This window comes from Gekko japonicus, unplaced genomic scaffold (genome assembly GCF_001447785.1).
Source record: "Gekko japonicus isolate JY-2015 unplaced genomic scaffold, Gekko_japonicus_V1.1 scaffold1254, whole genome shotgun sequence".
In the NCBI taxonomy this organism is placed as follows: domain Eukaryota; kingdom Metazoa; phylum Chordata; class Lepidosauria; order Squamata; family Gekkonidae; genus Gekko; species Gekko japonicus.
The window spans coordinates 289,159-313,627 of record NW_015167088.1 but is presented as its reverse complement, the minus strand read 5'-3'; the positions used below and the strand labels follow the sequence as shown (position 1 = coordinate 313,627).

The 24,469-nt window shown below is 46.0% G+C and overlaps 1 protein-coding gene and 1 long non-coding RNA gene across 2 annotated transcripts in view; both read left to right on the top strand.

Annotated features, from left to right (window-relative positions):
- Positions 1-24,469, top strand: part of LOC107111822 (cytosolic phospholipase A2 beta-like) — a 235,253-nt gene that overhangs the window by 128,029 nt on the left and 82,755 nt on the right. The gene's annotated exons all lie outside the window — the stretch shown is intronic.
- The window catches only part of LOC107111825, a 23,887-nt gene continuing 11,260 nt past the window's right edge, over positions 11,843-24,469 (top strand). The window contains exon 1 of the long non-coding RNA XR_001482571.1: positions 11,843-11,929. This is a non-coding gene — a long non-coding RNA (uncharacterized LOC107111825). The remainder of the gene's footprint in view (positions 11,930-24,469) is intronic.

The window sequence follows — 24,469 nt, the reverse complement described above, 5'->3', positions numbered from 1 at the left end:
AAAATTTCGGCGGGGGCTGAAGCCCCGCCGCCCCCACGAAGATTACGCCTATGACTGTGACCCCTGGATAGAAGGCAGCCTTGCTCTGCTGAATGCAGAGCTCTTGCAATGGAAGTGGGAGCTCTGCAAAGTCTGCAGGGCTACAGGCCACCAGGTGTGGAAGAGGCTGGGGAAGAGAAGAAGGAGCTGCCTCCTCCCAGCACTTTTGCCTCAAAGAGCCCAACCAAGGGACAAGCCCCACTAATGGTTGTCAGAAGTGAACCAGCAGGTCAGCATTGGCAGGGATGCCAGGCGTGCAATGGCAGAGGATCTGGCAGAGATGATGGTGAGGGAGTACCATGTCCCCTGAGACTGCTGATCCCCTGGAGTACTGCTCATGCAAGGCTGTCATCTGACCTCTCTTGCGTGGCCATGAGCCCTGAGTCCACCTAAAACCCAAACCCCAGCAGGGGAGAGGAGTTCACAATCAAAACGTTGATCCTCACTCAGCCAAGGCACTCAGTAGCTAAGCCCCTTTGCTCAGCATGAGCAGAGAGACAGGGTGGCTCAAAGCCTAACATCCAAACCCCAGCAAGGAAGAGGAGTTCACAATCAGGAGGGAATAAATGAATGTGCTCTTCTAGTCAATGTTCCTTGCCTCTCTCCAAACAGCCAACAAACAAAAGCGTGTGCAACTGACTGAGCATATGTACAGCTTTCTGATCCCATAGTGCAAAATGGGAGCTATATTATTGGCAACCAGTAGTGCCTGTTAAGCTCTGGAGGGCTCCTATTGGTGTTTCCAAGGCTGGAGAATTCCACCCCCTTTGTTGCCTTGGAGTTTTGTTAACAGTTTAATTGAGCGGAGACAGTCTGTTTGGAAATGTATCCATTCACGAGCTGCCATGAGCCACCACAAACAGCATTAAAGGTCGTGAAATGTTGTGCCGGTTGCCATTCCACAAACATCACTTCACAAACCACAAACTGGCCAAAATCCATGACGAACTTTAGTTTGTGAGCTGGTTCATGCCTATCCCTAGTCACCCCTTAGTAGTCATTTCTACAAGCTAAAGGGCCCTAAGCTCCTTAACCTTTCTTTGTAGGGAAGGTGTTCCATCCCCTTAATCATTTTAGTTGTCCTTTCCCAATGCTATAATATCTTTTTTGAGGTGGTGTGACCAGAGCTGTACACAGTTCATTGGCTTAAATATGGAGCTGGTGTTGCTATTTTGTTAAGCACGGACTTAACACTTCTTTTATCTAATCTGGCACAGAGACGTAATCAGACACAAGGGGAGTAGAACCAACAAGATAGGCCCTGTCTTGTGGAGTGCCTCAGAGTTTTGTTTTAACTCCTATGCTCTTCAGTATTCATATACAGCAACTGAACGAGACTGTCCAGAGTGTTGGGATTGCATGTAATCAATATGCAGATGACACCCAGCTCTGTATTTCATTGTGTGAACCTCTAGAAGTGTCCAACCTGGCTCTGAGCCAGGTTTTTTTGAGGCTGTGGTAAAGTAGCTAAGGCAGAACAAGTGGAAGTTGAATCAAGGTAATGCTGGTTGAGAAGGCTGTTTCTTTGGAAAGTTTGGATCTACTGATGGTGGATGGAGTGGCGTTGGCATTTACAAAGCAGTTTAAGAGCTTGGAGTGCCCATAAACCCAGCCTTGCTATTTCAAAACCAGGGTGGTGGAGTTGCATCTGGTTTGCCAGCTCTCTCCTTTCGGAAACTCAGCCTGGCCACACTAATCCATGTTTCTGTAACCTCATAGTTGGACTACTATAACATATTCTCTGTTGGGCTGCACTTGGAGACAAGCCTTTCATGGCCTGGAACATATCTGAAGAACCATATTTCCTTGTGTATTTCTGTGGGACAGTTATGGTCTTAAGCTTGCCACTTTCTGGGCATTCCCTCACTAAAGGTGGTTTATCAGGCTGGGTTGCCAACTCCAGATTGGGAAATTCCTGGAGATTTGGGAGTGGAGCCTTGGGGAGGGGAGGGTTTGAGGACTGGAAGGTCCTCAGTGGGGTATAATGCCATAGACTCTACCCTCCAAAGGAGCCATTTTCTCCAGGGGCACTGATCTCTAGAACATAAATACATGAGAAGCCATGTTGGATCAGGCCAATGGCCCATGCAGTCCAGCACTCTGCATCACACAGTAGCCAAAACCCAGGTGCCATCAGGAGGTCCAACTGGGCAAGAACTCCAGAAGCCCTCCCACTGTTGTCTGCCAAGCACTAAGAATACAGAGCATCACTGCCCCAGACAGAGTGTTTCACCTCTGTAGTCTGAAGATCATTTGTAACTCCAGGAGATGTTCAGGCTCCACTGGAAGGTTAGCAAACAATATATAATACCATGACAAGAAACTGGAAACTTAAGAAAACAGTGGCTGCTCCCACTTTATGGAACAGTGTCTCCCAAAGATCAAGATGGGTAGCTTTGTTAGTCTGTCTGTAGCAGTAGAAAAGAGCAAGAGTCCAGTAGCACCTTAAAGACTAACAAAATATGTGGCAGGGTATGACCCTTCTTGAGTCACTGCTCACTTCAGATACAGAGGTGAGGGGTGCTGTCCTTGGAAACCTTTGGGAGGAGTGTAATGGAGTGTAAATTGTAGTCATTCTATTAGGTTGAAGGAAATTAAGGTTTTATTGTTGTTTGGTGTTGTAAGCCACCTTGAGCTGTGGGAAAAGGCAGCATATGAATATTTCAATATCAAGTAAGTATAAGAAATGGAGGATAGTAAAATGGTTAAACATACCACCTGCTTCAAATCACCCCTTTTCAAAGTGGGTCCCCCGCAAATAAGAAATGGCTTTTGAGCTTTGGTCACAAACCTCTTTATCTGACCTATAGTTATGTCCTCAGTATGGTGAAAAGGCAGTACTAAAGTTGTGTATTTCATAGAAGAATATTCTTTACCTCACATCAAAAATATGAAGGAAACTGGTATGTCGGACATTTTGTGAAGAATGGTCTCAGAAAGGATTTTCAAAATATTTACTATAAAATAAAATAATAATATATTCTAAGTACTTGGCTAACAAAATGGAAATTGGTGAGCTTCTACTCCTCTTATTTTAATATATTTAATAACAAATTCTACTACATGTAATGATAAATTTTACATAGATAAGATCAAGATGCTTGCAGGGATAAGTACTTTCTTAATTGTAATCCAGGTTGTAGAAATCAACTATATCCTGAAGAGAACAGATTATCATAATATAAACTGCAAAGAGTTTAGATCTGTACAACACCTTGAGAAACATCCTCCGCAAGTCACAACTGTATATTTAACATACCATACACATATAAAGCAGTCTGTGAAACCTAATGTGATTCCTTTGTGCCTCTTTCCTTGGTGTTTTTTTTAGCTAACCAGCTTTGATACTATTGTGTGACAAATGATACTCTGAAGGCAGAAGCAAGTACTACATTAGTGCTTATTTGGAAGCATCATTAATGAATGAAACATTCCCTACAGAGTACCCAAACTTGTTTAGGTAGTTCAGCTTTACCACGCTACTGGGTCTGTATCAGCCTGCATACATTCTCCAACAGCGGTAAACTTAAAAAAATTCCTCAGGCATTTGATTTCATAGATTTGTGCCACACTGGGGAAACCTAGGTATAGCCTACCAGTGCATATGAATTCCCCAATAGAGCAAATAGTGCCCCCTGGACCATTTCAGTTTGAAAAAAATGGCATGGGTGTTGTGTTTTAATAGCTACTTAGTAAGCTATTTCATTGTTGAAGTTTAGCAGTGTGTCCCATTAGGGAGACTGAAGTCTGTTTCTGGGCAGATCAGGCCCCTCTGTACTGAAGGGAAAAGCAGAGTGGTAGAGGGGGGAAGTGCTGATCCGAACTGGGCCCACATACTAATATGTAGTTTTTTGAGCAAATAGGCTTTTGAGCAGATAGACTGCTCTGAGTTGGCTGAAACACCTGGGGAATACAGGATCTCTGTCTCTGAGATGTGATGTGGGGTTGCAGATCCCCTGCCCTGCAGGAATAGCTCTTTGCCTTCACCCATGCTCTACTTGTATATTTGTCAATAAAGCAAAGGCTACCTTTAAAGCGAACCAGTCTAAGCAGTACTGTCCCTGTAAATCTGCTTTGCTTGGAATGGCAGGGAGCAGGTAAAATATAACAGCAGTGTCCTGAAGAGTATGTACCTAGCGATGGGCAATTGTAGATTTTAGTTTATCTGAAGCACCTACTTTAAGGATGCAGTGAGTAGAAAATTCAAACCTAAATCAAGAATTGCTATAAGGTGTAATTGTCCTGACTAAGAAATAAATCCACATGCAGAAATGTATATAAGGGAAACATTGTATCTATAGTAAGTAAATGGCAACTCCAGTTTAGGAAATTCCTGGAGATTTGGAGGCAGTGCTTGGAGGAGGGCTGAGTTGGAGGAAGTGAAGGAGCTCAGTGGAGATGCGGTGCCATAGAATCTGCTCTCTAAAGCTTCCATTTTCTCCAGGGGAAGTGCCCTCTGCATTCCGTAGATGAGCTGCATTCCAGGAGAACCCCAGGCCCCACCTGGGGGTTCATAATCCTACTGCCAGATCTGGCCAAATCATTCCAGGTATGTGGAGGCTGCCACTGGGCCCAGGTGAATTGTGGGACATCAAGTTGTAGCCACAGCTGCACCTGGGCGAGCTGGATAAATTGCATGGTAGTAAGTCGCCTAGTGGATGCTCCTGGGGCTGGCCCTAATGAGTCCTCTGTCCAGGGCAGAAAGGATGTGAGCAGGGGTGTGATGGGAATGCAAATACTGTTAGAAAGGGTCCTGCTTCCTCCCCTTCCCTTGCTTTTTACTGTCAGAAACAGCCTAAGATGATACCATTAATTTGTTGTTATTTAGGATCTAGCATAGCAATCATCAATATATTCCTTGATGTCCTCTTGAGTGTTCCCCTGAAAAGCTGTTCCACAAAACCAATGAGCTAATCCTGGTTTGTGTGCACTTCACTGAAACAGAATATCTTTCAAAATATACCTGGAGACATCACCTTTGGATCTGCAGGAAGCACCCATCATGCTTGGCTTGGAACTTCCTACCTCTCATGGTAAGTGTTTTGTGGTGGCACCCACTGTTTATGTAAAGGGCCATCAAGTTGCAGCCAACATGGTGAACCTATAGGGTTTCAAGGCAAGACTTGTTCAGGGGTGGCTTGCCATTGCCTGCCTCTATGTACTGCCCCTGGACTTCCTTGGTAGTCTCCCATACAAGTACTAATCAGAACTGATCTTACTTAGCTTCCAAGAACTGACAAGATTGGTCAGAGCAGCACCATCATCCATTTTCAAAATTCCAGAATTGTCCACAGACTCAAGAAGTTTGCAGACCCTTGACTTAGTGCAATACAACACAGTATATTTGTTATGATTATACCGTGGTTGTCAAGGACATTGAGGTCTTTCTTGTATAGTTCTTCTGTATATTCTTGCCATCTTTTCCTAATCTCTTCTGCTTCTGTTAGGTCCCTACCGTTTTTGTCCTTTATCATGGCCAGCTTTGCATTGAACGCTCCCTTGATTTCTCCAATTTTCTTGAAGAGATCTCTAGTCCTTCCCATTCTATTGTTTTCCTCTATTACTTTGCACTGTTCATTCAGGAAGGCCTACTTATCTTTCTTTGCTGTTCTCTGGAAATCTGCATTCAGTTGGGTAAATTTTCCTTTTTGCCTTTGCCTTTCGCTTTCCTTCTTTCCTCTGCTATTTGTAAAGCCTCATCAGACAGCCACTTTGCTTTCTCAAATTGCCAGCATTTGCTGGATTATGGAGAAAGCAAGAGAGTACCAGAAAAACATCTACTTCTGCTTCATTGACTATGCTAAAGCCTTTGACTGTGTGGATCACAACAAACTATGGCAGGTCCTTAAAGAGATGGGAGTACCACACCACCTCACATGTCTCTTGAGAAACCTGTATAAGGGCCAAGAAGCGACAGTTAGAACCGGATACGGAACAACTGATTGGTTCAGCATAGGAAAAGGAGTACGACAAGGATGTATACTGTCACCTTGCTTATTTAATATATATGCAGAGTACATCATGCGAAATGCTGGCCTGGATGAATCACAAGCCAGAATTGAGATTGCTGGGGAAAAGATCAACAACCTCAGATATGCAGACGATACCACTCTAATGGCAGAAAGTGAAGAGGACCTAAAGAGCCTCTTGCTCAGGGTAAAAGAGGAGAGCGCAAAAGTGGGCTTGAAGCTCAACATCAAAAAAACTAAGATCATGGCATCCGGCCCCATCACTCCTTGGCAAATAGAAGGGGAAGTCGTGGAAGTAGTGACAGACTTCACGTTCCTGGGATCCCAGATCACCGCAGACTGTGACTGCAGCCATGAAATTAAAAGACGCCTGCTCCTTGGGAGGAAAGCGATGGCGAACCTAAACAGCATGATAAAAAGTAGAGACATCACCCTGCCAACAAAAATACGCATGGTCCAAGCAATGGTATTCCCAGTAGTCATGTATGGCTGCGAGAGCTGGACTATAAGGAAGGCCGAGCGCCGAAGAATAGATTCTTTTGAACTATGGTGCTGGAGAAGACTCTTGAGAGTCCCTACAGGGGCGGCAAAGGATGAGATGGTTAGACAGTCTCATAGATGCAACTAACATGAAATTGAGCAAACTTCAGAGGACGGCGGAAAACAGGAGGGCCTGGCGTGATCTGGTCCATGGGGTCGCGAAGAGTCGGGCTCGACTGTGCGACTTAACAACAACAAATATTTGTTATGATGGACGCCTGTATCTCCCCAAAACTGGTGGCAGTTTCCCCCACAAAAACTTCAATTCCCCTTAGTGACTGAAACTCCGTATAGTAACACTTATATCTTTTCTTGCTGATATGTCTTGAAACTGTCCCACCATTTGTTAAGATATTGGTTTAGGCTTGAGGGAACTTGAGGGAAAGACAGGAGCTGTCCTGTTTTATAAACCCTTGAGAAATGGCACTTGAGGATAATTAACTTTCGAAAACAGAATATTTTATTAAACAGGCAGGGAATCTCCCTTATAAATAAAAGCCGAATGGTGGTGGCACTTCTCTAGAACATTCCACATGCTCCAGAATTGGTTGGCACCCTGGTGTATCACTCACAGGACGTCTCTCTCAATTCGCTGTGCTGCTACCTGTGTGGGTGTCCTCCCACCCAAGGAGGCAGTGGCCACCCTTTTGCCCTCAGTTTCCTTCGAGCCGTGGCCCGGGCCGGGTGCTCCACTGGCCAGACACCCTCACTAGGCCTGCAGGCTCCAGACGGGGCCATGCCACTGCTGCTGAGCCATGGCAGCCAGGAGCTGCTACCAGCCAAGAGGAGGCCCAGGCTGACATGTGCTGGCTCTGCCCAGCCGCCTGGAAAGGCACCAGAGGTGGCCGGCTCCACCCAGCCTCCCCCATGCGGTCTGTGGATGAGGGGAGATGGCGCCATGCCACCGCACCTGAGGCCGGCCGGGGAGCCAGGCCCAGCCTGTTCCATCGCCCCGTGGTGGGGACGGATGAGGCCAGGCAGCTTGGCCCGCTGGGGCCTCGAGCACGCGGAGGGAGGGCCAAAGAGAGGGGTCCGGGGAAGAGTACGGGAGAGGGCCAGATGGAGACGGCGACCCGCACCCGCGGCCAGGCTAGCACCCCGTTGTCTTCGGTTCTACAATGGGCATTCTTCCTAGTATATGTATAAAAGAATTAGTCAAGGTTTTGAGTTTGCTGAGGTAAAAGAACTTTCTAATATATATACAGAGTTGAATTCTTAGACCATTCAAGAGCGTTGTAGTTTTGTTTCAAGGTTATCTAGTTCTTTCTTTGAGAGGTTCTTTGAGTCCGATCAGATAGCTCTTTAGATCCACGCGAGGCACGATTGCCTGGGGTTTTCAGTTACCTGTGGGACAACTGTGGACTTTCACCCGTCTGATGGTTCCACCAGTGCGCAATCCTCCCGTCGGGGTGGTCTGACACCAGACCATCCTGAGTGGGCGCCATTTAAAAAAATCTCTACACATGCACGGATCAACAAGGATGTGCTGTCACGTCTATGCGCATAAAGTTTTTTAAAAACCCACCGTGCGCCTCCTTCAACAAGGACGGGCTGTGACGCCTATGCACATGTGCAAAAAGTTTTTTTAAAAAACCCACCATGCATACCTCCTTCAGTGGATGCCATCTAGACAATCCACGACAGAGGCAGTGCACGGTAAGGCGATTCACCAAGGGGATGTCTGGTCGTACTACGATGGATTAAAAAGATTGGGATAAAATTCAAACTGGCATAATGATTGGATTTGCTGCCTGTCTGAATGCACCCTTTGTTTAGTATATTTCAGTACTAACACAGTTCATATGTTTCTTCTGGAGGACAGCATTTGCTTAAAGTTTCTAGAGTTCTTCCTTCAGAGTTCCAGGTTTTCTTTTAGACATTACAACTTTTCATGAACTCCTGAGGTTTCTAAGCTTCTCCTCTTTATCAAAGACCAGGGTTCTCTTCCCAACCCCTTTCACTGGCAGGAAGTATTCTCCTTGTCCCTAAGAAGCAATAACTCCTTTTACTACTTGGCATGTATGGGAGTTCACTCTAACTACCCAGACCTTCTGCCAAATCCTTCTCTGATATCCTTTGTCTGTATAAGGCTGTTCTGTAGCTTTCCTGACTGAGAATCTAGATTCTCCCTCAGAGCCGTTTTAATATATTTAAGACAATGGGGTTTCTCTTCTTCTCTCTTTAGAGGTACTTTTCTGATTATTGCCTGTCAGAAAACACTGCCTTCCAAATGTCTCTTCCCTCAGAAGCCAAATCCTCTGGCTACTGATCCAGATATTAGTTTTCAAACAAAGACCAAATGGCGAAAGACCAAACAGCAAAAGACCTATTTTTCCTCCAGATCAGCTGTTTTATTTCCTCTCTCAGCTGATGCTGGCAAATCAAATAATAAGTCGAGCAGTAAATCTCATAGCTCTTATCTCCAGGGAAGATTAATGCTTGAATTCCCTGACTCTCTGATACAAGCAGCATTTTTAAAAGCCTGCTTTTCTGTGCAATCCATCACAGAGCTGTACTTTGATGCTTCCTTTTCTTTAAGCAGAAGGTGTTTATTGAGGCCATTGACCTCAGCCAATCATTTCTCTCCCACTCTAGCTTCTGCCCAATAGACCTTATGCAATCTCGTATTTTCCATCTCCAACCTCTGCCAAAGTAGGCACTTTCCTTTTAAAAGAGAGGTTGTTTTGGTATATCTGAATAAGTGCTTCTACCTGTCCAGTAAAAGGAGAAGCCTGTGATCCTAATGAGCCCTGCCCATTCATTGAAATTAAAGAGACAGGTGAGTTGATCACAGATCTCAGTCTTTTCTACTTTAATTGTAAGCTGTCTCTGGCTAGCTTGAATGCCAACCCCTCCCGCTTCATTCCAATCCAGTTTTCTATCCAAGGCAATGTCTACGAGTGAAGGGATAGGTAAAGGCATTTTTGTTGAATGGAACTGATTTTTCAGTTCTATTGTCCATTGCACAAAAAATACATAATAATTAATTTCTTTTTTTCTTTTGCTTGACAGGTGAGCATGATTTCTGAAGTTCCAGGAAGCACAAAGTTAAGTGAGTTACTAACTTGAAGTTCTAGCATATAAAGGACTAACTTGCTTACTAGCTTCCAGAAGCAAGTGGCAGTTCTGTCCATGGCAAAGTGATTAATTTACCAAGCATACACAGCTTTCTGCTTTAGTAAGAGCAGTGGGTTGGATCCCACCATGGTAAATCTCCACTCACAGATGGGAAACTGACTTTGAGGGCTAGACCAGTGTTACTGTCATCTGCTGCATGCATTAGCTTTGGGAAATGGGAAACATTGCTGAATGCAAAACACACACACACACACAAAACAGGGCTTTACCCAAGATTGTCTGTTGGTAGTATGCTATAAGATCTAGACAGTAACTTTCAAATAATCAATCAGGATCTGAGTAGGCCATGAAAATCTGATGTGTATGCAGGGCTATTAGTTTAGATTCACTGTGTTTTTGCACTAGACGTTAAGTCCTGATTCAATCCTATCCCTGATCTTACATTCTACACTACACTTGAGTTCACCCCTGTAATTATCTCAGGGTATTTTTTTTGTTTCCACATGACATTGAGGTCACCCCGGTTTCACCCCACACTTGTTCCGGGATAAACGGATGCTGTTATAACCAGGGATAAATGCAAGGTATTGTGTTGTGAGTTGAACTCTGATAAAACCAGGGATGAGATCCAAGTGTGGAAAGGACCTCAGTGAAAACAGCTGTTAAAGCAGGGTGACTTCTGAGTCTTGTGATAGAACCATGAAGGAAAAGGAAGCTAAGCATTTATGCTTTTGTTTAATAAAGAGGTGGCTGACTCTCAGTCCCCCTCTATGCAAAGCACAAAATCAGCAAATCGCCCACAGACAAGGTAGTGCTCTCTACTTATTTGGGATGTTGTCAATGTGACTTTGTACATTAACCAAAAGGCAAAGAATAGTCCATCACCCACCCCATCAGCCTATGGGGACTGAGTATGTTCCAGGAGCTCAGAATGTCAAGAATAATTGCAGTTAGAGAATCTTGGATGGGGGAGATTTTGGGAAGCAAAGTGGGATTTCCAAATTCTGCATCCTCTGATTCCTTGTGGCCCTCATCTTATAAGAATAAACCATACTATACTCGTGGTCAATGTTCCCTCTAAGCTGTGGAGTCTTGTGAGCAAAAATTCTACTTTGTGAGCTACTGGCATTACAGTTGTGAGCGAGCTATTTGGCTATTGGATAAATTAGTTTGCTCTGGAGCCCTCCTTCCTGAGATATGACAAAAATGTGTGAGCCGGAGGCTAAAAAACTGTGAGCTAGCTCACACTAACTCAGCTTAGAGGGAACACTGCTCGTGGTTTATGCTCCAAGTATACCACCAGATAGAAAAATGCATGGCACTTCTTAAGTGTTACATGAAGACTTCCACAGTATAGCTGCATGCAAGCTAATTATGTGAACCATGAAATATTAGCCTCAAGATACATATTTTCCCCTACCACTTACCTTCACATTTAGTCCATGTACGTTATCACAGAACCTGTTACTCCCCATATATTAGTATATTTCTGAAAAGCAGCACCATGTCAGCAGTGACTGCCCCAGGTTTTTTCGCCTACTAGGCGAGGATACATTCGGGTGCGGGAGCCACAGCAGGCGGTCCGAGGGGGCGAGCTGCAAATGCATGTGGGGAGTGGGATCGCTCGAGGGGAGGGGGAGGAGGCCTGTGCCAGGAGCTCCAAAGAGACCACGGGGGCAGGGGCAGCAGAGGGCGAGCGGCACTTTCCCGTCATCCCAGGCTGTTCCCCGCGCCTGTCCCCCCACCTCCTTCGCTTTCAGTTGGGGGGGGCTGCAAAGAGGGGAGTCTCTTGCTGGGGATGGAGCAAGAAACTGGCAAGGGAGGCTTCCTGTGCGGGGCAAGGAGGGGATAAGGCCGGCCAAAATGGTGCCCTTGTTGAGTCGTCGCCCTGGGCGACAGTCTAAAATTTAACAATAACAGGCTGGCCCTGCATGTCAGGTAGATAGTATCATCCCAGCAACATTGGTAAAAGTTGCATTTTTTTTTTACTATTGAATGTAGCATAGTTGTGAAGAAAGATCATGTCTTTGTGAAATAAGCAAGGTAAATTACAAGCAACCAATCTAGTCTGATGATACTGAAACATGGGTATTTCAGACATTTCTCATGCTAGGAGTATGCATCCTCTCCACTTCCAGGAGTCATGGAGGGTGGAGCTCAGAATGCACATATATAAACCTGTCTTTTGGGATGTCTCAATGAAGTGACAAGTTTGATTGCAGCCTTCTGTTAACCTGTTGCTCAGGTACTGCTTGTGATTGTGCCAGTATTTCTTGCTGAGAATGGAGAGCGCAGCACAGAAGGTAAGAAAATAGTTCCAGCATTCTCTGTTCTTTTGTAGCTGCTGAAAGAAGCTTTGTGAAAGTATATGAACTGACTTCCAGGTTTTCAGATTTGAATCCCCTGAAATCCAATGGACTTTGGATGCATATCTGGTTTTGTAGAGAACATAGTTTTGTTTGACAGATGGAAGTAGTGACTCCTTTGTAGGAGGAAGACATTATTTACACATGACAATTGGATGTTAAGATTTGGTTATTCAGTCTAAGGAACAGATTAAGACGTATTAAAATTTTATAAATTGAAGTGGATTTGTTAACAAATTGTGTTATCAAAAGAGAAGATATGAAAAAGAAGACAATTCAGTAGGATTTAGGAGATACAGAATATGCCCATTGATTTTTATTTAGAGCATTTTTTACCCACTTCAATCTGGAACTGGGCTAAAGGCATATTACAGTGATTATTAAACAATATAAATTAGAAATCCATGTTAGCAAGACCTGTCTGTTCTTACAAAAAACCCCCAAAACAAAACACAGTCGGGTAGCAGTGCCAAAAGCCTTTCTGAACAACTTTGCACATACTGTAGGCAATGCTCCCTCTAAGCTGTGGAGTCTTGTGAGCAAACATTCTACTTTGTGAGCTAAGTTGTGAGCAAGTGATTTGGCTTCTGCATAAATTAGTTTGCCCTGGAGCCATCCTTCCTGAGCTGAGACAAAAATGTGGCTAAAAACTGTGAGCTAGCTCACACTAACTCAGCTTAGAGGGAACACTGATTGTGGGATTTCGGCAACGCAGAAACCTCCCTAACAGCTTCAGAGAGGCTATTCCATCGAACAGAATCAGCTACTGAAAAAGGTCTGGATCTAATAGTGGCTGACCTAACAACCCTAGGAGTTGTTAGCCAATAAGGTGTTGGTCAGAAGAGCAGAAATACCACACAGTTTGATACATTGCTCATGTGTGCAGGCTGCTGATAAATTTAGTTTCCCAATCTTCACTTGCCCAATTTCCACAAAAAGTCTGGTTACGAATTTGAATTTAGTAGGTTTTCACTGTACATCAATTAATTGATCATAACTAGTTCTTTATTTTAAGTAAACCTCCTGGATGTTTTGATTACTTGTAATCTTATCGCTTAAATGTTTAGACATTTAAAAGTTCACAATTTGTCTAGCCCACATACATATCAATATATCTAATTCTTAACGTGGTCAACATCTGTGGCTAGTTCAATCCAGTAATGGGAGACAAGACACAAACCAGTGTAAAGCCCCAGCCTTGCAGCAAAATCTGAAAAAAAGCCCTAAACAAAATACATTGTGTGTGTGTTAACCCTCCTGCCCAAGATAATTGAATCAGCACCTGTACCTTTAAGAAAAAAATGCCCTCAGTGGCCTTTGCTAGGCAACTATAGTAGCATTATCACCCTTCCAGCCTTGGTTTTGGTCAGTAAAAGGCAAGGTGGGGCCCTTTCCAGGACTGTTTTAGCCTTTGAGGGATGACTCATGGGACCAGGCCTGGCATCAAGCCCAGGCAACTTGCTACCTTCTGACTTGTATGACTTACCCAGGCCTGCTGCTTGTTACTATTAAAAGCAGCCAGTGTGGTCTAGTAATTAGAGCTTTGGACAAAGGTCTGGATGCCATGGAGGCTCACTGGGTGACCTTGGGCCAGCTACACAGTTTCAGCCTAACCAGCTTTACAGGGTTGTTGTCAATGCTCCCTCTAAGCTGTGGAGTCTTGTGAGCAAAAATTCTACTTTGTGAGCTACTGGCATTAAAGTTGTGAGCAAGTGATTTGTATACTGCATAAATTATTTTGCTCTGGAGCCATCCTTCCTGAGCTAAGACAAAAATGTGTGAGCCAGAGGCAAAAAACTTGTGAGCTAGCTCACACTAGCTCAGCTTAGAGGGAACACTGGTTGTTGTGAGGATAAAATGGAGCAGGGGAGAATTCTGTAAGCTGCTTTGGGTCCCCACTGTGGAAAAAGGAGGGGTATAAATAAATATAGCTGATAATAAAGGACAGATAAAAGGTAGGTTGATGAGCGGATGGGGAGAAGACAAGAAATCATGGAAAAGTCAAACTCTGCAGGTTGCCAGGAGGAGAGAAAGAAGAAACAGTATGGGGAGGGGATACAGGGGAAAGTGAGCTGCCCAGCACTAATCCACCCGGGCTGCCAGCTGGTCCAGTGTCTGGCACCTCACAGAGTTTTGCCAGGGAGAGTCTGCTGGGGGAGGGAAGGCTAAAGGCAGGGGGCAGATAAAGGTAGGTTAGCTGGTGGGAGGGAAGGAAGAAGGAACAGGGAACAGGCTTTGGTAGGGAAGGGAAATAGGAAATAATGGGTGGAAGGGGGGGTATGAAATTCCTCCCATAAATTCTTGCAGGTCCTATGCTTGCTCTTCCATGTTATCTGTTCTGCCACTGATTTTTGTTCAGAAGAATTAACATATCGACATGTTCCAGTGTCAGTCTTATGAGCAGACAATTAACAGTATGGTTAGCCCTGTGTTATGTATGTGATGCCGGGTGGAGTGTATATAGTTGGCCTTGCAGGGCCATTTTTCCTTGTCTTGTGTGAAGTACAATAAACGCGTCTGAACGCATGTCGTAGTCCGAGTTCTCCATGCATCAAACCCAGTACTTTTCAGTGGTGATGAAGGTGGGATTCTGATGAGCAGGCCAGGCTCACCTTCCAGCGCAGCACTAAGCATTGTTCCAGAAACACCACTGCGCCCTGCACCGCTCCCAAGCAGCACTGCACCGTGCCCGGCATTGCTGAACACCGCTCCCCCGCTCTGTGCTAGAGTCATGGCCTCCGCTCCAGGACACCTCAAGGTTTTCGAACCCACTCATCCCGAGCTCTGGGATTTGTGGATGGACCCGCTAACATGCCATCTCGCCTTCCATGAGATAACTGATGCGGTCAAGAGAAGGGATCTTCTCCTCAGCTCTTGTGGCGTGAAAACCATCCGACTTCCAAAGAGCCTCCTGGCCCCGAAGGTTACCCTCGAGTGTACGTACGAGGAGATCAGAGACGCCTTGACCAGGTACCTCATGCCCAAGCCTATGATGCTGGCCAAGTGGATGGAATTCCAGGGGCGCATCCAGAAGCCCGGTGAGATGGCTGCAGCATTCATGGCCACGCTATGCCAACATGCTATGGAATGTGACTTCTCCAAGTTGGAGGAGAACCTCTGAACCAGTTAGCCTGGGGAATCAGCGATGTGAAGCGCCGCAGAAAGATGATCAGCACATCTGACATCAAACTCAATGAGGCCCCCCAGCTCGCCATCGCCCATGAGGCCTCCCACCACTACTGACCACTGGCCGCATCTCATCTCGTGCTTCCCGACTCGGCGCTTGAGACCTCAGATGAGGATGATGTCTGCCTTGTCTGCACACCCCACTGCCGGAAGCCACTGGGATCCGCCGGAGCCTCTGGACACTTTGGTAAGCCTGCTGGACGTTCCCCGTGCACCACTTGTGGAGAGGCGCATGAGCTCAAGTCGTGCCAGTTCTGTGACCCCAGCTGCTACACATGTGGAAAACAAGGACACCTCACCCGTGTCTGCAGATCCAAGGGCAACTGAAACCATCCACTCCAGCCGCAACCACATTGCCAGGCCTCCGTGCACTATGAGGTCACTGAGGGAATGGACGATCTCTACCTCCTGACCAGCCAGCCCTCACTACAGGTACTACACCTCCCCAACTTGCCCGCGGCCCCAAAGATCCACGTCCAGGTCATGATTGAGGGGTCCCTCTGCCAAATGGAAGTGGCCTCAGAGTCAGCAGCTTCCATCATATCTGTGGAAGGGTGAATTTTCCCTAGATTTCTATTTCTTCCCATCCATTCTTAATTGATCAACCAAAGCTGCGAAGACAGATAAATATTGCCCATCATCACCCCACCTGCTAATGCAACAGTGCTTATTTTAATACTGTATTTCTAAGGAACTTGATTGAATGTGTGAGTGCATCAGTATTGTTTGTATGAGATTTATTTTCTTCTTGGGCATCACAGTCGGGGAGTGTGAATAAATGTGAGCTGCGGGATTTTGCTGAGGTTTGCGGGGAATTCCCTGCGGTCTTTGATGGGGCTCTGGGTTGTTACAAGGGGCCCCCTGTTTCATTGCAACTCAACCCCCAAATTGCCCCCATCTGCATGTGGTTCTGCCCCACCCCGCTCACTTTGTGGCCGAAAATCAATGCAGAGCTGGACCGTTTAGTGGCACAAGGGGTGCTCGAACTGGTCTCCCATGCACCGTGGGAGATGTCCACATCTGCGCAGACTATAAATATACATTGAATAAGGCCCTCCAAGACCATGCCTACCCTGTCCCGGTCGTGACTCATGTGTTGGCTTCCTTAGCAGGGACTAAGATTTTTGGCAAGTTGGATCTCACGCAGGTTTACCAACAACTGCCAGTGGATGAGGCAACAGCAATGGCAGCAGACTGCCCCTCCTATTTGGAGATGCAGACCCACCCCCGCATCAGGGGTACTGATGCTTGAAGGCCTCCCTGAGCCACCCCTTCAGGCCATGGATATCGCTGCCTCATCGGCCCGTGACCCCATCATCTTTTGGGTTTTGGGCTGGGTGGTGAGCGGGTGGCCTACACCCTCCACAGGCCCTGAGTTTGCAGCATTCTCAACCCAAAGGGATGAACTGTTGGTGCTCAAGGGCTGTCTCCTGTGGGGCGACAGGGTTGTAGTTCCCCACGCCCTGTGACAGCGAGTCCTCCACACTCCCCACGAGGCGCATTCGGGAATTGTAAGGATGAAGGCCAAGGCCCAGAAGGACAAGGTCAAGGCCATCGTGGAGGCCCCCAGACCCACATGCAAGGCAGAACTTCAGGCCAGAACTTCACGCCTTTCTGCCACACAAGGCTGTGGTTGTGGAGCCTCTTCACTGCCTCCTGGACAAATCAGAGCCCTGGTCATGGGGCCCGAGGGAGGCGGCGGCGTTCAAGGGGGTCAAGGCGCTACTCATCTCAAATCAGGTATTGGCACACTTTGATGAGCCCCTACCTGTAGTCCTCACGTGCGACGCCTCCCCCTATGGCGTTGGTGCAGTTCTGGGCCACCTTCTTCCTGACAGCCAGGATGTCCCTGTGGCATACTACTCACGGACTTTGACGGCCGCCGAGTGCAGTTACACACAGATCAGCCGGGAGGGTTTGGTGATTGAGGCGGGGGTGGAAAAGTTTCATAACTTTGTATACGGGCCCCCTTCACTATTGTAACTGACCACAAGCCTCTCCTCGGCTTATTTGCGATGGACAAACAGACCCCCCAGGTACTTTTGCCCAGGGTTCTCCATTGGTAATCCTTCCTGGCCAGCTACAATTACTGCCTGGAACACTGGCCAGGCAAGGCGATGGGGCATGCCAATGCCCTCAGCAGACTGTCCCTCCCATTCAGAGATGCAGACCCACCCCCGCCCCAGGGGTCCTGATGCTTGAAGGCCTCCCTGAGCCACCCCTTCAGGCCATGGATATTGCTGCCTCATCGGCCCGTGACCCCATCATCTTTCGGGTTTTGGGCTGGGTGGTGAGGGGGTGGCCTACGCCCTCCACAGGCCCTGAGTTTGCAACATTCTCAACCCAAAGGGATGAACTGTTGGTGCTCAAGGCTGTCTCCTGTGGGGCGACAGGGTTGTAGTTCCCCTGCCCTGTGACAGCGAGTCCTCCACACTCCCCACGAGGTGCATTCGGGAATTGTAAGGATGAAGGCCAAGGCCCAGAGCTACGTTTGGTGGCCGGGAATCAACACCGAGATCGAGGCCTGTGTGAGGAGATGCCAGACCTGCCAAGCGGTCTGCCCAAACCTGCCAAACGCGCCAACCCAGTCGTGGGAGTCTACACACAAACCTCGGTCCTGGCTATATATTGACTTTGCTTGGCCCTTCCAGGGGCTGATATTCCTAGTAACAGTAGACTCGTACTCCAAATGGTTGGCGATCAGCCCCGTGTCTACCACATTTGCAAAGGCCGTCATAGGCTCACTCCGCCGGACCTTCTCCACCCATGGACTGCCAGACATGATAGTCTCTGACAACGGGACTGCCTTCACGTTGGTGGAGTTCCAGGACTTTCTCCATGTCACGATTGTGCTGGTGGGCCAGGCAGGGCATGGAAAGTCCAAAACACAGTCCGAGGTCAGGGCACCAGGTAAGACAGAGTAACGTGAGCAGAGTACAAAATACCAAGTCAAAATGCAGTCTAGGATTACCGGAGATTGCATGCAGAGTTCAGAAGCTGAAAGCCATTCATCAAAAGTCAGGATACACAGGGAGCCGGAGAAACAATGTCACGCAAGCCAAAGTCAGGAGCCGGGAAGTCAGGATGAAAACTAGGAGACAGGAACATAGGATCCGGGGTGCAGCGAGTCGTCTATGAGACTAGTTGCCAGCACGAGTTGGGGATCTGAGAGAGCCACTTAAAAAGCCCGTTCTGCTTGTTAGCCAATTACCAGCCGCTAACAGGGTCCTGGCTCTGGTCAGTACTCTGGGCTTAGAGGATGCCGACCTCGCATGCGTGCCTCCTTACGCTGGGTTGCCATGTCCCATCACCTCTGTTCTCGAAACGAGCCACCGGTGGGGGGGGAATCCGGAGGCATGGTGCTTGTGCTCTGCCGGTGCAGCTCCAGGTGTAAACTCTCCTGGTAGCTGGTGCTCATCCTCCGCAGGACTTAGGTCTGGTGATTCCAGGGGTGCAGGGAGCTCACCCTCGGACGTTGAGGGCACAGAATCCCTGGGGTGAGGGTCCACGGGGTTGGGCTGCACTGCGGGCATGACACTCCAGCAGAGCCTGATCCAGCACATAAGATCGGCACCTTTCCACCCCGCGACCAGCAGACAAGCACATTCCATAGGAACTGATGATCATGGAACCCCAGGTCACCACTTGCCAGTTTTCCAAGCCTGGGAGAACACTGTGCATTAACTTTCCATCAGTCCAATGGACTGTATTCTGATAAAGAGCCAGTCTCCCATATAGTCCTTTTTCCTGTTGCCTCTTTCACATGCTTCTTTTTGGTGTGGTCTTCACCTAATGGCACTGCTATAGCACTCTTCTGAGTATCATGCAGATTTTCCAGCACTGGCTTTATTGATTCAGTCAGTTCAGCACAGGACATTCTTCTGTTTCTGACTGTGCAGCAAGCTGCAGAAGCCTCCATTTAGGAGCAAGATGTATGACAAACAAAAGAAACTGCTTGTGTTGATAGCATGGATCTAGCATGGGGGCAATTAGATTTGCAGCTGTGGTAGAATCATTGGGTTTCACAGAATGTTCCAGAAAGTGCACAACGGCAGCCTTGAAATCCACAGTTCTTTCTGCTTTCTCAGGACATCTGCTTCTGAGATGAGTTTGGAGAAATCTGCTGCAAATTGGATATGTAAGGCATAGATCTACTTTGGACCATTGCCTTATCATTCAACATTTCATTGAAAAATATGCTGCAAAAGGCCCAACTTTGTTATTTGCTGCTTTTGTCGAGCTGAAGGCAGCCTTTGATTCCATCTCAAGAATAAAATTGTGTGCCAACTTAGAATCCTCTTCAATAGATAGGAGGTTGTTCACACTATTACGTGCCCTGCATGACAACACCCACTTGAGGGTTAGGCTAAATCAGAAGGGAAAACTATCAGACCCTATTAATACCTATAGGGAAGTTAGACAAGGTTGTTTATTGGAACCTTTTTTGTTTAATTTTTACATAAATGATATTGTAAACTATCTGGATTCACCTAGCTTACACCCCCTAAAATTACATCAACGGAACGTTTCTATCCTGCTATATGCAGTCGACGCTGTCCTTTTAGCTAGAACACCTGTTGGCTTTAGAAGAGCTCTTAAGCCCTTGAGCAGTTTTCCTGCTTTAAGTTTTTAGGTACGGTCCTCCAATGTACAGAGGCCAAAAAAGTTCACTTACAATATGTAGCAACCCAAGGTGAAAGAACTGTGAATGACATTCTTAAATTTTATCATACAAAGGGGGCACATTATGTTCCAGCGGCCCAAAAACTCTTTCAGGCAAAGGCAGTTGCACAAATGGTTTATGGCACCTTCATTGGTCCTTCAGCCTCCAGTTTTACTTCCCTTGAGAGGGTCCCGACCAAATTTCTCAGAGCGATTCTACAGGTCCCGAGATGCGTGCCGACTGCATTACTATGATTAGAAACGGGCACTCTGAAAATGGAAGCTAAAATTACTCAGAGCTTGCTTCAGTATTGGCTTAAAATAAATTTCCAGCCAATGGGGCTAACTCATTTGCTCTTGCTGGACAATTTTCAATCAAAATGGTTAAAATCAGTTCATAACAAACTGCATGTTCTTGGTTTCTCTCCCCAAGAGATTCTATTTTTTATAGCCCCCCGTAGGGGATTTTTTAATTTGCATTTACTAAAAACTACAATGAAATTAGGGAGGGAGACTACATACCATAGGAGAAAGAAAAGGAAACCCACTAAAAAACCAAGGGTTGGAGGTCACATTGTTGTTGTTTGTTGTTCAGTCGCACAGTCGAGTCCGGCTCTTCGCGACCCCATGGACCAGCTCCCGCCAGGCCCTCCTGTCTACCGCTGTCCTCTGAAGTTGGCTCAATTTCATGTTCGTTGCGTCGATGACACTGTCCAACCATCTCATCCTTTGCCGTCCCCGTCTTCTTTGACCTTCAATCTTTCCCAGCATCAGGGTCTTCTCCAGTGAGTGCTCCCTTCTCATTTGGTGGCCAAAGTATTTGAGCTTCAGTTTCATTATCTGGCCTTCCAGGGAACAGTCAGGGTTGATTTCTTTGAGGATTGACTGATTTGTTCTTCTTGCAGTCCAAGGGACTCTCAAGAGTCTCCTCCAGCACCATAGTTCAAAAGAATCTATTCTTCGGCGCTCGGCCTTCCTTATAGTCCAACTCTCACAGCCATACATGACTACTGGGAATACCATTGCTTTGACCATGCGGACTTTTGTTGGCAGGGTGATGTCTCTACTTTTTATCATGCTGTTTAGGTTCGCCATCACTTTCCTCCCAAGGAAATCTTTTAATTTCATGGCTGCTGTCACAGTCTGCGGTGATCTGGGATCCCAGGAACGTGAAGTCTGTCACTACTTCCACGACTTCCCCTTCTAAAAGGCTTAAGACACAGTTTGCAAGAGTCTATGATTATTATTTCTGGTCACATGGTTACCAGTCGCTTTCTCACTTCCTGGAAGATGCTTGGATATCACTTGCTGCTCTTACTACTTTGTCCATCACCATTTTTAAGGATGTTTACTTTTACAAAGTTTGCCAAAGTCCCGAAAACTTGCTTCAATGCTTAACTGCCTCCTGTGATCTCTCCAATATAGTCCATTGCCGCTTTTAAACATGCCCCCCCTTTCTTCTAGCTCCAAAACACTTGTAAGCAGCTCTTAGCAGAGGAGAGTCCCCTCTCCCCCCTCGCTTTTCCCTGGGGGGCTCGCTTTGTTGTTTCATTTGAACTTTACTCACTCTTCATATGTAGATTGAATAGATCTCATCAACAGATATGCATATTGACCGCTGGACCTGCACTCGCTTGATGGGCTCTGTGTAGCTAAGTCCTTGCCAGAACACAGCAGAGAGATCGTCGGAGTAAAGGGACGCCTCAATTTCCCGACGGAGTGCCGGGAAGGAGGCGACCCTCAGCACTCCATGACTGGAGATTCTTCGCAAGAGTCTCCAGGGGGTGCGTACATTCACACGCCCTCTCTAACTGTTGGTTTGCAAGCTGGATCCCTGGGAGAACCCAGGCGACACAGCTGCCATTAGCTCACCAAAAACCCCTCCCCTCCCCAAGAGATTCAGACCATGCGATGGGATCAGGTAAAGTTAGCTCTTAAACTCTCTAATAATGGACGTGGAGAGGCAGGAAGATCTTGGTAAATATCCCAACTTTAGAGTGCCTGAACAAATTAGATACCGCCCGGTCCCTATGGACTACTTATCGCATTTAGACATCTATAAGTTTAGGAAAGCCTTTACATTAGCTAGATGTGAGGCTCTCCCCTCCACAGTGCTTGAGGGCAGATATAGAAGAGTTCCATTTGACCTGAGGCTCTGCCAGTGTGATTCTGGGGAATTAGAAACCATTGAACATATGGTTTAGATGCAACTGATACAATAAGATCCAAAACAAATATATCACATCTTTTGTAAAAGAAACATCTGGCCAGACAGACTGGGAGTGTTGCAACTGATTGCTATCCAATGAAAATCTGACTATTACTGAGTTTGTGGCTAAATTTTGGGCGGTATGCTATCATGTCAGAAAGGTGCTGCTAAATTTATAAAATTGTATTTGCCTTTTATATTTCTTACTGGATTTGTCATTTTTTAAATCGTTATATATATACACACAAACACACACTCAATTTTACCCAGATTTTAACACTCTGTATTCTAATGTGTTTTGGTTATGCTGACTCGATGCCGTAATAAATACATCTATCAATCTAATTGGATATAGTATTTGAAATTGAAATGGACATGGAAGTTGTAGTACATTTTAAAGTGGAGAGAAGGGACTAGATGTCTTCTATTAATTGTTGAGCATCTTATGACTGAAGCTTTGGGCATTGAATCAGGTGATGTTGCTTAACCTGGAGCAGTACTTGCTGGCTTTTGAGTGCTTTTTTAATTTTAGGAAAATGGGGGTATAGAAAAGGGAAAAAAAGAAAAAAAAAGGTTATACTATATAATTATGTTTGTTAGACAAGAGATTAATGAAATTGATTTTTATTCCTTTCCACTACATCTTTGACATATATGCATGTGCCATTGTTCCCCCCACTTTGCAGTATGCGCATGATCACTAACTCCATAAGGAGTCCTTGGTGCGGAGATGTGATTCATCGATCCCTCGGTTAAATGCATGGGGGAAAATGGCACAACCCCCCGACTCACCTGCAGTTGCGTCTGATCACTCACTGATGGACTGCGCCTGCAGCTTCAAAGGGAGATGTGATCATGCAACTCCGAATCAAATTCCTCCAGAAGAAATAGTCTCGTTTCCCCTCCGTTTTTTCTGATGCGTATGACCGCAACCCAATTGTGTCTTTCCTGGGTTGTAAACTATTGTGATGTCATTTTGGGTATAAGATCTCATATAGAGCATTATTCCTTGTGACTCTAGTATTTCCTGAGTTTTAAAGTTTCTATTTACATCTAAAATATCTTTATATGTGATATATCTCATTGCAGTCATCAAGTTTGGATTGGAGATTGCTTCTAAGGGGGCCACCCATGCTGGGATTCTAACATAGAATGGTTTTTTAATCTCAATCCAAATTTTTAACAGAGCTTTTCTCAGTACATGATAATTAAATTGTGTAGATGCACTCTGTTTAGGATTCCACATATAAGCATGCCATCCTGCACCTAGTTCTTGGCCCTCCAGTGTTAAAATCCTTGAGTCTTTCAACTGTATCCAATCACGTATCAATATCAGAGACGCTGACTGGTAGTATAGGCGCCAATCAGATAGTGCTAAACCTCCCCGTTCTGTTTTTTCTTGCAAAAGTTTTAGTTTAATTCGCAGTTTCTTCTGTTGCCAAATAAATCCCTTAAGCATTTTTTCTAGCGTCCAGTGTTGGAAGTGTAAAACAGAAAAGGGAACGTACTTTCATGCTTGGTGGTCGTGTAAGATAACGCAAATATTTTGGAAAGAAATCCATGGCATTATTGCCCAGACAACGAAGGTGTATATTCTGCTTGATCCAGAAGTATTTCTGTTAAATATAGTGCCTGACAATGTAGAGAAGGTAGATATACATTTGATTATTCATTTGTTGACGGCAGCCAGGATGTTGTTTGCAAAGTACTGGAAACAGGAAGTTATACCGTCTAAAAAGGAATTTGTAGTTAAAATAACTGAAATAGCAGAATTGGATAATTTGACAATGAAGCTTCATGGGAAGGAAGATGACGTTTATGATAATACTTGGAGAAAGTTTTATAGTTGGTTAGAGAAGAATGTTTAGATTTACGGATAAGCTGGGAGAATTGAATGTAGGGGTTACGATTCACAGCGAAGGAGTATTGATTTATGGAATCCATGTTTATGTTGTGTGTTTGTGGTTTGTTTAATGTTCATGTCTTATGTTTGTTGCAAAATTTAATAAATAATGCATTTTTAAAAAGCCAAAAAAAAAAGTTAGAGTTCTCAACCTCCAGGTTGTGGCTGGCCATCTCCTAGGATTACAACTGGTGTCCAGGAGACAGAGATCAGTTCCCCGGGGGGGGGAAACGGCCGCTTTGGAAGGTAGACTCTGCGGCATCACACCCATCTGAAGCCCCTCCCCTCTCCAAACCCTGACTGAGAGCCAGTTTGGGGTAGTGGTTAAGTGCGCGGACTCTAATCTGGGAGAACCGGGTTTGATTCCCCACTCCTCTACATGCAGCCGCTGGTGTGACCTTGGGTCACGTACAAGTTCTCTCAGAGCTGTTCTCTCAGGAGCAGTCCTCGAAAGAGCTCTCTCAGCCCCACCTACCTCCCAGGGTGCCTGTTGTGGGGAGGGGAAGGGAAAGGAGAC